The 12,522-nt window shown below is 34.2% G+C and overlaps 1 protein-coding gene and 1 non-coding gene across 2 annotated transcripts in view; one reads left to right on the top strand and one right to left on the bottom strand.

Annotated features, from left to right (window-relative positions):
- SIM1 (SIM bHLH transcription factor 1) overlaps positions 1–12,522 on the top strand; it is a 410,929-nt gene that overhangs the window by 389,368 nt on the left and 9,039 nt on the right. The gene's annotated exons all lie outside the window — the stretch shown is intronic.
- LOC122802191 lies at positions 6,386–6,490 on the bottom strand. Its single transcript, XR_006364898.1, has one exon. It is a non-coding gene; the product is annotated as a U6 spliceosomal RNA (small nuclear RNA).

Genomic DNA, 12,522 nt, shown 5'->3' on the forward strand with positions numbered 1-12,522 from the left:
CATAGGCTAACCAACTAATCCAAAACTTTATTAATTAAGAAACTAGCTAACTAAAAAAAGTCTAAACTACTAAATAACAAAAAGATATACCAGAATAAATATTGATAAATATAAACTAAACCACTTTTAACAAAGATTGCTTTCGTATCAAATAAATACTTCATCAGCTTTGTGTGTCAAAAACAAATCGTAATATCAGTGAACATGTGTATAAATCTAGAAGTGAAAACCTAGGTAGGATAACAACATAAAAATAATTGCTAAGGTGGAAATACAGTGATAAATGTTAAAAATAAAGCACTAAGGCCATGGGGATCTGTTTAAGTGTGGCATCTCACTAAGAAAACACTTTGAATGTGCAGGAGTGCACCCAAGAGTGATTATAGCCTGTAAAATGGAAAAAGAAAAAGAAGAAGACTAGGCCCGGGCTCTGTCAGACTTTCACTGCCTAAAAGAAAAAGTGTAGCAAAAGTGCTCAGTTAAAAATCTAAAGAAGCGTTTGATGTGGAGCCATCAAAAATGATTAATGTACACATGAGCCACCTAAACTATGCCCTTTATAACATTGTACGTTAGTGCAAAAAGAAATAAACTGTTTGATATTTGTTTGTAAAATAATATTAGCAGGCAATGACAGCATTAATCAATCCCATAGTCTTTTAAACAGTGTGGCAGTTTTCTGAGATCTAGAATGCTTTTTATGGAGCAATAATAATTACAAAGAACATACCCACTCCTTCTTGTTACACTTGGAGACCCTCAGGGTTCAATCCTAGGGCCCCTCCTCTTCAGCATATTCATAAATGATCTTAATACTGCCTCCTGTCAAGCAGCTATCATACAATACACAGATGATTCAACCCACATATGTGCAGCATCCACAATAACTCAACTTCTTACAATCACACAAAAGCCTGATATTGAAACATGACTAGCAAATTTACAACTCATTCTCAACCCTAATAAAACTAAACTTATGATCTTTCATCCATCTAAACCTATTAACCTCCCAGCTAACTTTTATATCACTGCCAGTAATAATGCTAGGATTTTCCCAGATTCCCAAAGAAAACTATTAGGCGTCATAATTAACAACAGGCTAAAATTTGACATAGACATTTCTAACACAATCAAAAAGGTTCACAAGAAAATGGGAACAATGTATAGAAACAACAAATTCTTAACAGACGTTGCAAGAATAGTCATGGCTAGAACCCGCCTTCTCTCTTCACTTTTATATGCATCCCCCATACTTAACAACCTCAAAAAGTCAGAACTAAGTAAATTAGAATCATGTTACAATAAGATTGCCAAATTTGCAACAGATTTCACACATTCAACCCATCACTATCAATGCCTCAAAAATCTTTCTTAGTTGGAACTACGTCATGTTATGAATTGTAACCAGTTAATAATGGCTGACAAAATAATGCACAATCCTGACAATGCACCTTCCCTAAAAATCTTCTACAACCCTACTCTAACATTCGTACTCTTCGATCATCTAACAAAGACTTACTCCAAGTAACCAAAGTATCCAGTACAGCAGGCAACTCCCTCTACTCTAACTTTGTTGCTAAAAATTGAAATACCCTTCCATATAGTATTAGATGGATAACTAATCTTAATCATTTCAAAATATCTCTCTAAAGACACTTATTTGAATCATTGCTTTGCACATGTAACACTCCAGGTTAATTATTAACTTAGCATTACTTATACAATTTGGCTGTATGTACTAACTCTGTTAACATATCCCTTCTAACAACATTACTGCTCTATAAGTAGTTATATTCCTAGCTGCAACTCTTACCACAGAAGTATTACTAACTATGCACTACTTTGCCTAAATGATTATCCATACTTAATTTCCTAACTAATGTTATCTTCCTCCACATATATAATTTCAAACATATATTTGTATATATTCAAGTGTTTAAAGTCTTTTTCTATTTGATACAATGTTAATATTTTTGTTTTTACATTTTTATCCTATAAATGTGTTAACACTCATTTTTTTGTCAATTTTGTCTATAATTTCTATTACTTGATGTGATAATTTTGTATATAAGCTTAGGCTGGAGCTTTTCTCCCCAGGCCTCCACTGAAAATGGGCACTGTCCCAGTCGGATCATCCTGGTAAACAAATGTAAAATAAATAAAATAAATCAAACAAACAAATACATAAATACGCTAGGTGGCTCATGTCTATAGTAATCATTTTTTTAATCAATTTTATTGATTTTGATTATAATGAAAACAATCATATAGATGTACATGAGATATTTTGCATTACAGGTTTACAAATTGATAACATGTATTTATAACATTTAAATATGAATATAAGATTAACAAAACCAAACAAACTAAAGTATGTACATAGCCATCCAGAATTTATACATTTACATACACTGTAATCTTCATTTTGTAGCTTATTCTCATGAATGACAAGGAAAGTCAATTACCTTTATGCAATATGATCATTTTTTCCCAACATATTTTGTAGATTAACCCATAAATGATGTTCATATGTCTTTCTAGATGTTCTAGAGGCTATGGTTCTTGTCTGTAAATGACTGACTTCTTTTAATAAATTAATTAGAGAATGTAGGAGGATATTTGGAGATCCAATTTTTCATTATGATCTTTCTAGCCACTGCCAAAATAGTACATAGAAATTAGTATTTAGTTTTCCTAACACATTGTGGAACAGGTGTATTAAATATGATTAAAGACTTATTCAGTATGGAATTATCTGAAAAAAGTGCTTGTACAAAATCATTTACATTACTCCAAAATATATTTAAGGTTGGACAATCAAAGAACATATGTGTCCAGTTAATGTCTACACTAGAGTTGCATCTATTACAGATATTCTGTTTTTTTTATTGATTTTTGCCCATTATTTGTGGTGTATAAAAGGATCTATTCATGAATCTCCATGTGTATATCTTCCATTTCAGAGAAAAGTATGTTTTTCCAGCTGATTGTAACAAATTAATCTTTTCTTGCTCACTTGGGGGATTATTAGTAATTAAACAATAATAGTTCCAGTTATGTGTGCAAGAAAATGTTTCTTCTCTCAAAAGTCTATAAATAAAGGAGAGACTGTCTGAATATGTATGCTGGTGTAATAATGTTGATTGAAGAAATTGTAGTAATACCTTGTTGTCATGTTTGCTAGTTGGTGAAGCTAATTTCAGTTTATTATCAAGATAAAGAATGAGTGTATATCTAACCATGAAGAATTATCTAGCCTATATTCCTGTATAATATGATTGACTGAACTAGTCTTGTATTCAGAGGTTAGCTGGAACCAGTATTTGAGTTCATCATTTTTAAGTAAAATAATTTTATTGATATCTGAGGTAACAAAAGTCTTTTGTGTGTATGCTGTAGGAAATAACAAAAAAGTAATCTTTATATTTAATATGTTTATTTATACAATTTCTAAAGTTAATTATAATAGTATGTATGTAACTGGCGGTGTGATTAGGATTAGTATGTGTGATAAAATATTCTTTTAAGATCTATATAAAAGGTGTAGTTATGATCTCTAATTGATATGTTGATGGTCTTGTTATAAGTTCCATGGCTGATACTTCCCATAAAATTTCCATTTAGCTAAATAGGTTATATCTAAGAGCTGTGAAATTGATCTGATTATAGTGGAAATTGAATAAAGATTTAGCTCTGGAAATGCTCTTCCACCATTCTTCCAGCTGTTAGTATGTTGATTAATTGTAATTCTTGGGTTTTTTTTGTGACCAAAAGAATCTTAATATTGAAGTGTTTAGATTATTTATAAAACTTTTTGAGGGTAAAATTTGAATGGATTGTATTATGTATAAGATTTTAGGTAGAATTATAATTTTTATAATGGTTAGTCTTTCTTCGGTAGTAAATATTATTGTGTTTTATTTTGAAAATAATTCTTGAATATTTTGTAAACATATGTTATAGTTTAATTGTATTATTGATTTTATATCTTTGGCAAGAATAATTCCAAGATAAGTAATTTGATCTGTATTAGCAACATGATATGCATTATTTCCCATCATCCTTTTTTTTATTTTTTTATTATTAGAATATATGGGTAACATTTTTGTTTTATTGTCATTAAATAATAGGCCAGACACCATTTAAAAAGTTTTAATCGATTCATATAATGACATGAATGAGGAGTCATTTCCTTTTGTGGTAATAAGAATATCATCTGCAAACAGTTGAATTTTAGCTATAATGTCTTTATCCATTTCCAAGCCCTCTATATTTTTATTGTTTCTTATTTCATTTGCTCAGGGTACCATGATCAAAGTAAACAGTAGTGGGGAGAGATGACATCCTTGTTTGGTGCCTTTTGTAATAGGTATTTTATTGGAGATATATGACCCTATTTTGATATATGCATAAGTTTCTTCATATAAATATTTTAGAAGATTAATAAAATTATATGAAAAGTGTAAGCACTGCAAAAGAATAAATAGATAATTCCAGTTAATAGAATCAAAGGCAGCATTAATATCAAGACTAATTAAAGCTAGATTCCTTTTCTTCCTTTGTGAGAAGTCAATAATAGCTAGGGTTCATTTTATATTATCAAATGTACTTCTGTTAGTTATAAATCATGTCTGGTCTTCATCAATTAAGTGGGGTAAAAATTTCTTTAATCTTTCTGAGAATATATTCATAAACATCTTATAATGAATATTCAGTAAAGATATTGGTCTGTATGATGAACAGTATTTTGGGTCTTTGATTTTAAAATAGGGGATATAAATTATATTTCCAGGATGGGGGTGTAATATTATCATTTTGAGTCGTATTATATACTTTATGTAGTAAGGAAAAAGCCATTTTGGGCATTATCTTATATATTTCAGGGATAATTCCATCATTTCCTGGTGCTTTATTGAGTTTAAGCTTACTTACTTGACTTTGCATATCTGATAAAGTAATCTGTTTATCAGTAACATCTATTTGTTGTTTATTTAGTTTATTATATGTATTCTTGTTAATATAATCTCTTATGTTATCTTGTGTTTGAATTTGTTGTGTGGATTGATTGATTTCATGAAAGTGACATCTAAACTCTTCTAATATATCTTGTATACTATATACTTCTTTTTTCTTTCTTGTAGAATGTATTTCTTTAACATAGTTATATTTATTTAATCTTTTGGTCTTATTATTAAGGTTTGATAGATGTTTAGGATTTACAGAATAAGCAAGAAACTTATATCTTTCTAGGGTTATCTTCATTTTATGATGTAGGATAGATCTATACTCTTCATTTAGTTTGTAAATCTCATCTCTTATATTTTTAGAAGACGGATTGTCTTTATTTTTTGTGTATAATGAGTCCAGTTTATCTTGTATTATTCTCATGTCTTTATCCCATACTTTCATCTTATTATGACAATATTTGTTAATTTGTCCATATAAATATGCTTTTAAAGCATCCCAAATAAATATATCTTGTGTGTCTGATGTTGAATTTATATATATTAATCATTTTTGATGGCTCCACATTAAATTCTACTTTAACTTTTAAATTGAACGCTTTTATTGCACTTTTTCCTTTTAGGCAGTGAAAGTTTGATAGTGCATGCAATGCCATAGGCCTAGTCTTTTTCTTTTTCTGTTTTAAAGGTTGTAATTTTTTTCTGGTCTATATTGAATTGGCGAAAGCTTAGAAAAGCAAATGCTAATTCATCAACTCCTTTTAAGCGAAAGCTTACAATTTCGAACACCCGGAACAGTGATTTTTTTTTCCCTGGGAAAAAAAAATTGCTGTTCCGAGAAACACGCGCACAACACAAGCACACCAATAAAACAGCAATCCATACACATACACTTACAATCCTACATCTACCCTACACTAAACTGTACATACACTATCTATCCACTTACCTTAACCCAAACCCTAACCCTAAGGTCCGTCACTATCACACACTCACTTAACCCACACCCTAACTCTAACTCACCTACCCCGCCTTAACCCTAATGTCTGTCACTATCGCACACTCACCTCACCTGCGCCCTAACCCTAACTCACCTAACCCGCGCCCTAACCCTAATGTCTGCACAATCGCGCACTTACCTGAACCCAACCCATAACTTTCCACCACAGTGCTGAAAATAGTGAAGCCACAGAAACAGTCAACCGAATTCTTTCCCTAGGAAAAAATTCGGTGTTCTGCAGCTTCGCTATTTTCAGCGTTCGCTGTTTTGGGGTTGATATTAGAACACTCGATGTTGTAAAACTTTGATGTTCTAATATAGATCCATTTTTTCCATATCTTTCTGAATCTTTTGTTTTTCTTACAATTTCTTTTGGAGACTTGTGACAATAACTAGCATTTATCAGCAAACACCATGTGAATAAAATATGGAACGCTTCCCAAATTTGTGTGGCATCCTTGCGCAGGGGCTATGCTAATCTTCTCTGTATCGTTCCAATTTTAGTATATGTGCTGCCGAAGAAAACTAATTAATCTTCAGTGTATTTTTACATATTCAAACTAAGTGTTTTCTTAGTTTGATGCTACACTTTTTGACATATCCTGGCCTTAGTGCTTTATTTTTAACATTTATCACTATATTTCCACCTTAGCAATTATTTTTATGTTTTTCATGCTACCTAGGTTTTCACTTATAGATTCATGCATGTTCATTCATATTATGTTTTGTTTTTGACACACAAATCTAATGAAGTATTTGATATGAAAGCAATCTTTGTTAAAAGTGGTTTAGTTAATATTTATTCTGGTAGATCTTTTTGTTATTTAGTAACTCAGTTTTTAGTTAATTAGTTTCTTAATTAATAAAGTTTTGGATTAGTTGGTTAATCTGTGTAAAGTGTTAATAAACTGGTCTTATATTTTACTTTAGCTTTTTAGTTTCAGTTTTTAGGTAGGACAGTATCAGATTACACTATGGTGTTTAGGGTGAAGGGAGACTTGGCTAAAGGAATGATTTTAATGGTTTTAATGCTCTTAACAGAACCACCTTCTGTAACCACTCCCTTGCTCCAAATAACCTGGTTATACATAAATAAGAAATGTTTTTGATGCTTTTCATTATACTCAGAATCACTTGTTTGTTTCAATAAAGGGTATTCCATTTTTAACTCAACTGTGGACACCTAATGTTTCAATTTGATTATTTTGTAGAACAGCTTAAGTGAACTAGGTGCATAACATAATTCAGGAAGTGAACATCACACCCTCCACACTGAGAAGTTTCTTCTTGTTTTATTTATTTATTTATTTATTTATTTATTTATTTATTTTTAATAATCAGCCAAACTGCCACACTTGTTTACCAATCACCCCCCCCTTTTGTTTTGCTCAGTGCTGAGCTCAGAACCCCCACTGAATTTTTTGTGCTCTCCTTGTTAGTTCCATGTCTTCCACTGAGTGGGTGCTTATTCTCCAGGTAAAAAGGCCTACCAGTCATTTCGGACTGTCATGCCTCTCACAGAGGACCGAGTGAAACTGGCTACTGGTAGTGGACTTTCAAACTACAGCTCAAGCTGCTGCTTTGTTTTGTTTGTTTTGCTGCTATATAGTGCACTTATAAGTGGTTCTTATACCCCTCCATGTGCAAATTAAGGCATCTTGCTGGTTTCCATAAGTGTGCTCCTTGTTTTATGTCCCCCTCTTTTCTACTAAGGAGCCTCACAACAGTAGCAAAACCTGTTCCCTTCACCCAAAGTGAGAGAGATGGCCATCAGATGCTAAAGCTGAATGTCCCCAGCAGACAGTCCAGCTTCCTGGAGGTGTTATCAATTCATTTTGACTTGCTGGTATTGTAGTCAAACACCTTGTCCCTATGCCAGCTTGCCTGCAGAACGTCATCCCATTTCTTTATGTAATCATGTGCAGTACTCACCATGGAGCTGTATAGTGTATATATTATTATAGAAACAAACTACACACATACATGCATACATACATACATACATACATACACTCACACACACGAACACTCTCACACATTTATACACAAGCACATAAGCATACACAAACACCTGTATACATGCATGCACTCACGTATGTGTATAAGCACATGCACGGTCACGCGCATGCGCGTGCACACACACACACACACACACACACACACACACACACACACACACACACACACACACACACACACCATCTATGAGTATACATGAACATGGACTGGAACACACAAATGTGCATGGGTGTGCACAAAAACAAACGCAAACACACACAGACACACACATGCAGACATACACTCATACATGCATTTATAGGAGTGCATGTATGTGTGCATTTAGTTCACTAAGCATTTTCATTGTCTTTCTCTGCCCTACACCCAATCTAGGTGGCATATGTAACATAATTTACTGCCGCTGGGCTTTGTACACTGCAGGGCTCACGGTATGTGAATGTACTGTGCATGTCCTGGTTCCTTCTTGCAAAATGTCCTAGTTATCCACACGGTACAGCCTTTGAATCTGTGAACGGAGACTTGTCTTCCCCCTTTATTCTTAAGAATCACCTCCATTACTAATATGTGGGTCTCAAATGCTGCGCTCCCTGATCCTTAGCTTCTACACATATTTTGAAATTCATACTTTAACATAATTTGTTAACAGAAATAAATGACATAGGAGAACTAAAAAACAAACCCCCCACATAAGGAAGTAATACCTATATACCATAACAAATAGCAGAAGCAAGCATGAACATATTCTAAACTTAAATTACATTTCCCAAGATATTTTCAGCTACTGAATGGAAATACTTTTATAACCCATGACTGCTGAAACACCCATCTAAGAATTTATTGGATTATTTCTATAGAGTTCCAGAATTTTGAACAATATCAATCTTTAGTTAGTTTTTAAATACTGATATTGAATTGAAAACATGAATATATTTATGAACAGCATTTATGATATTGCTACTTGCTGGACTAATCTTCAAAAAAGTGTAACAGAGAAGCACATTTAAGTTATTCTGAAATACATGCAGTATGATATACATAGCACACAGCTGCAATGTTTTGCTCCATGCTTTTTCTGTTTTATCTAAAGACTTTCTATGATACTGATATACAAACACTCAAAAGTACTGAGCAACCTACTTTGCCAGGCACTTCCTTAGTACTGTTGTAGTGTAACCAGATTATGGTACTCAGCACGACTTTGAAATATATGGAATACAGAGCTTCTTTCAGTATGTCATGCACTTCCCTATGTGGTCCACTGACAGTATACTCTCAGGCATGGGATTCCCACTGCTTTGTCTGTGATTGGCTGTTCTGTACATGCTAGTCATTAGCATTGTATTATATCACACTGTTTTTTATCTCTGGAGCATTTTTCCACAGGCCTCCCCTAAAATGAGGCTGTTGCCCAGTCAGACCTTTTTCTGTTCTCAAAAGACAAATAAATAAAATAATTAAAAAATGTCGCCACATCAGATGGGACAAGATGGTGTTTCCATGGGTCTGGTGCTTAAGGCGGGCAGCATTCATGAACTGGCTGAGGGTATATTTAACATACAATGCATTGCATATATTTTATTGATGCTTTTGGATGAAACTAGTAAAAGCTGCTGTACATTCCCTTTGTGTGCATCTGGATAATTTGTTTGGAATTTAGAACAGCGCTGATTTTGTTTGTATCTAGTCTGAGTTTTGAATAATGTATTAAGAGATTTTGAAGGACATTTTTTACAGTTTTTATGAACAAATGTAACCATTTTCCATTTAAGTTGGTAGTGCAAAACATAAAGTCAGACTACCTTTTCTAAAAAGGATGTGTTCCTTCAGGTACACTGACATATAATGATTTTAATTTATTTTATTATCTTTGTAGTGTAAACATTTTTTAATGTTGTGGGTTAGTCCTCATGCCAAAAAAGTGATTGTGCTGTTATGCAGTAAATATACCACGTTACTTGGTAGAATGTAGAAATTAGTGTGGGTTCAAACCTGTACATACACAATGCTTTCAAGTAGCTATGTTAATGTACTGAGAGAAATAGCATAGTGTTATAATTGTATAATATGCCCACTTGAACGCTTTACAGATAGGTACTACTTTGAAGAAGGCCATATACACCATCATATAGAAATTCATGCCTGATTTTTGTATATAATATCTCTATAAATTCCACATCGAATGCCTTCCAGTTTGTGAAACAAAGTGCTGATAAGTTAGTGTCATCTAGTAAGAGTGAAGCGGAGAGAGGGAAAAATGAAGGAGGAAATGTTGCAAGGAGGCTAATCAAACCACATGCAGTGGCTAGTCTAAAGGACACACTACTGGATTCATGCCAAAGCAGCAAAGCAATGGCAGTTAGACATTAACTCTAAGGAACCCTGCACAAACATGTATCGTTTGCTCTAAGCTTCTGAACAAGATGGCATTTATTCCTGCATGGCTGAGTACTACTTATAACCATCCAGCCAACATATCTGTGTATATTTATTTATTCTTTGTTGACCAAGTTAGCTCAGTATGTCAGGGTTATCTTTTCAGAGGAGACAAGAGGTGGTATTCATATTGGGTAAGAGAAATCTGAACACAGTACCAAGGAATTTCTCCTATTCTTTTTTTATAAGGGCCATGGAATCTTTTACATCCACAACCATCTCAGGCAGATAACAATTAAAATTAGGATTGGCTTTGTGAGATGATATGTGCAGCACCCTCTATATTTTATGAGTACGTTGTTTGATGTGTCAAGTGGTCTGAACAGGGTAGGCCGTAATGTAGAGTAGCATGTGATAACCACCCCCCAGTTTGCCTCCTCCTGTAAGTAGACACATTTGTTTATAAAATATAGCATGTCTCAGCATGTCTCAGGTCAGCAGAAGGCATATCAAAATATATGTGAGGTCTAAACTTTAGCAATGGCAAAGAAAAGAAAGCTGTAGAAGGAGACTAAGGCTTGCAATTCAGGAGTTTACTGTGTGAAGTCCTGGCATTAAATCGATGAAGATATATTCCTTGTGTGTGATGCTGATTGTATATGCAGGGAGGAGAAGAGTAGATTGTTGTCACTATTTGCCTAGTGACTATTTACCATCCTTGTCCCGTGTGTTAGGTAGGCCTGGACATTGCCTAGTGGGAGTGGAAGCACTACTTTTTTTCTGATAGCACTGTGACAGCCATCCATTTTCCAAAAGTCCATTTCCCATTCTTTTAGTCAAAGTAGCCTGGAAAAGCTGTCATAAAGTAGCAATCAGAATGGCCTGGCTGTTTGGTGAGGAGAGATGGGCCCAGATGACCAGAGTTTGATTACCAGCTCTGGTACTAGAGGAGCCAGGCAGGGTGTGAGGGACAGATATGAAGGGGGTGACCCACTGGCCTCTTGTAGGTTGAGGAATGTGTTGTGGGTGCTCGGTGAAAACATGTGACTATGTAGTTTCAGTGGTGCAGACCAGGAAAATCATGACATTGTTTGAGGATGGGAGGGCAGAATTACTGCTGGTGATGCCCCTTATGAAGGTGAGGGATAAACATCTCAGGTAGCCCCATTGCATTTCTCCTTCAGTCAAGTAAACGAATGATGTGCAGGGGATATAGAGATTCCAGTAAAAATGTAAATCACCTGTAATAGATACTAAAATGATGGGTATGCCCAGTCACCCCCATCCTGGTGATGGAGTGCAAATAGGCTGTTTGGTCAGCAGGAAACTAATGATTGGCTGGCAGTGGGGGCAAAACCACAAATGGTAAAGAGAGAGAGAGAGAGAGAGAGACAGAGAGTAGCAGTCCTGTTGTTCAATCCTCGTAGTGTAGATAATGTTAGACCTCCATATCTGGACATGCGTGCTCCAGTATATCTGGGACCTCCAAATCTGGACATGCATGCTCCAGTATATCTGGGACACTCTCTTTTAGATCATTCCCTGTAGCTTCTTCCAGGCTTTTATAGGGATCATTGTGGTAGTGATAAACAGATCTGGCAAAGCTTTGACAAGGGAGGAAAATGCTCTTCTCTTCTTTTTACTTAATAAACCACGGTTTAAACAAGCAATACCACTGCAAATCTTTTTCATATTTTTAATAAGATCGCAAAGTGATCTTTGACACAGATCTTACATTAGAAGTTATGACAACAGCCTATTTTAGTAATTTGTATGACGATGTAGTTCCTGTACAACTAGTTTTCCGTGTTTTGGTGTATGTAGATATATATATATATATATATATATATATATATATATATATATATATATATATATATATATATATATATATATATATATGGATTCACTTTATAATCTCAAAATACTGAAATATCGAATTTCAGTATCTCGAGACTATAAAGCCACGAATGTCACACAAACAAAACACTACACCACACAAACACAAATACACCTACCTACCAACACTACAAAACCAAACTAACACACCACCACAACAAAACCAACACACACACAAGCAATCTTGCTAAAAGCAGGGGGGAAAGCCCCCATGAAACCCCCATGTGGGGGGGCTGCACCCCCCCATACCCCTCCCTACTTATATAT

This window comes from Protopterus annectens, chromosome 1.part0, assembly GCF_019279795.1.
Source record: "Protopterus annectens isolate FY-2018-M chromosome 1.part0, PAN1.0, whole genome shotgun sequence".
Classification (NCBI taxonomy): domain Eukaryota; kingdom Metazoa; phylum Chordata; order Ceratodontiformes; family Protopteridae; genus Protopterus; species Protopterus annectens.